This window comes from Macrobrachium rosenbergii, unplaced genomic scaffold (genome assembly GCF_040412425.1).
Source record: "Macrobrachium rosenbergii isolate ZJJX-2024 unplaced genomic scaffold, ASM4041242v1 13908, whole genome shotgun sequence".
In the NCBI taxonomy this organism is placed as follows: domain Eukaryota; kingdom Metazoa; phylum Arthropoda; class Malacostraca; order Decapoda; family Palaemonidae; genus Macrobrachium; species Macrobrachium rosenbergii.
The window spans coordinates 3,573,222-3,575,470 of record NW_027100725.1 but is presented as its reverse complement, the minus strand read 5'-3'; the positions used below and the strand labels follow the sequence as shown (position 1 = coordinate 3,575,470).

At 36.2% G+C, this 2,249-nt stretch overlaps 1 protein-coding gene across 1 annotated transcript in view; it reads right to left on the bottom strand.

The window, feature by feature from the left end:
* Positions 1–1,370: 1,370 nt before the first annotated feature.
* The window catches only part of LOC136838022 (uncharacterized), a 47,377-nt gene continuing 46,498 nt past the window's right edge, over positions 1,371–2,249 (bottom strand). The window contains exon 4 of the mRNA XM_067102884.1: positions 1,371–2,249. This exon is cut by the window's right edge and continues 361 nt beyond it. The gene's annotated coding sequence lies outside the window, so the exon portion shown is untranslated.

The window sequence follows — 2,249 nt, the reverse complement described above, 5'->3', positions numbered from 1 at the left end:
TATCAAGAAATAATTTTGGTAATATACTTATTCTCTTGACAAGTTGATCAAACTTTCTGCAAGTTGAATCTTCTGACTGACTGACTGACTTTGCCTTTGATTGCAATTCTCATCAACTCCATTTGTGGTTCTGTTGAATTAATCTTTGAATGATTTTGAATGACTTTCTTCTGCAGTTTTCTTGTTTTCCATGTTTGTAGATACAGTAGATGTATGTATACAGTCAGTATCATAAGTTGTATGCATTTGAAGCTTTACAAAATGCATATCACAAAAGATTATGATAAAGTTGACATTATATTTTTATTCTCAAAAATCAAATGGTTTTCCATTTCAGTATGAAACCTTGTTACTAAAACTACTTAATTATCTATGCATAACATGGCTAATAAAACATACAATGTAAGCATTCAGTATATTTGCAAAGCTCAAACATTCACCAAACTATGACAAAAGCATCCTTGGCTTTTCAGTATTTGTATGTAGATAGATAGATATACTGATATATATATATATATATATATATATATATATATATATATATATATATATATATATATATATATATATATATATATATATATATATATAAAATAAGTCTATCGACTGCAATATTATAGTTATAAAAATGCAACAGGATCTCAAATACGGTCCAAGAAAAGGAAACAAAAGATAAACAAATAAATCTCAAGAGTCATAAAATCATGTCAAAGCAGAACAATGGAAAAAAAAACAATGTTAAATAACATTTTCAACATTGTCACTTTTACAAGTGGAACTTGAAATGCAGCTAAATAAAGAAGAAGAAGAAGAAGCCTTATGAGTGTATAAACATGTCAGCAGAACCTTCATGAATGACCACTACTGGACTTTCTTCCCCTGCAAAACAACACAAAGGAGGCTGACAGAACAAAAACAAACAAACAAACAAATGATAACAATATCCAGCAGTTCTTAGTCATTTCCTCATCTGTATGCAGACAGAATTCAGAGGATTATTTGACACTGTTCTGACACATGACAATGATCTGAAAATGTCCCCAATACTTGTCAGACTGACCAAAAACAACATTTTGGCAATGGGCCACAAACTAGGATGTGAGGCAGAAGACATAAAAGGCATGGGAGAATGCAGCAAGAGTGAATGTTATATATATTCTCTGTATTGGGAGCAATTTCAGAACACCAGGAAAGGCACCATTGGATCCACAAGCCTTGTCTCTCTAACTTCATATTTTGAGTCATCCAGCACACACACACACACACACACACACACACACACACACACACACACACATATATATATATATATATATATATATATATATATATATATATATATATATATATATGCATATGGGTCTCAAACTCTTAAGGTGATCCTTACTGATAAGCAAACATGGCAATGCACATATATGGAACAACACAACTTGAATTAAGGGGGTACAGTTCTCTATTTATGTTAGGAGAGATCCCCGTTGAATATGGCCTTAATGTTAGTACAATTAAACATTTGAATAAGGTATTTATCTGTCTTAATTATTTATCTATTCACTTGAAATCAACACTTTGACACATCAGAAAGAAAGAAGCATTTCCTTTCCTTTCCTTTCCTTTCAGTGACAGCAGTACAGCATAAAAGAAGCACAGAAAAGATGGAGCAGAGTGCTTCTTTCAGGTGGCTTGGTCATGTGGGAAGAATGGGAGACTAAGGGAGGGAGGGAGGGAGGAGGGCCTAGAAAATGCTAGGGAGGGAGATGGGGGAGGGGGAGGTGTTGAAACGGAAGGGTACATAAAGGTATGTTCAGTGACGTGTAATGTGGAAGTCTTCGTCCTCCTCCTCCTCCTCCTCCTCCTCCTCCTCCCTGTCTCAGCAGTGGGAGAGTGAAGGAGGCAGTGAATAATCTCTCAATTTTCCCGTGAAGCCACCCTGAGAGAGAGAGAGAGAGAGAGAGAGAGAGAGAGAGAGAGAGAGAGAGAGTGCAGTGAGTGAAGGATAGACTTGCTCTTGATGAGCCTCTGTGGGTTTTCCACTGACATGACAAATACAGGTCTTAATATTGAGAGTACTCTCTCTCTCTCTCTCTCTCTCTCTCTCTCTCTCTGTGTGTGTGTGTGTGTGTGTGTGTAAGCAAAGAATAAAAGAAGTAAAGAAGCAAAAGAGACCTGGAACGAAATTCGCCGAAAGCCTTTCGAGACATACAGCAGCAGCAGGAGGCAGGTCGCTCCTTCCTTCCTTCCTTCCTTCC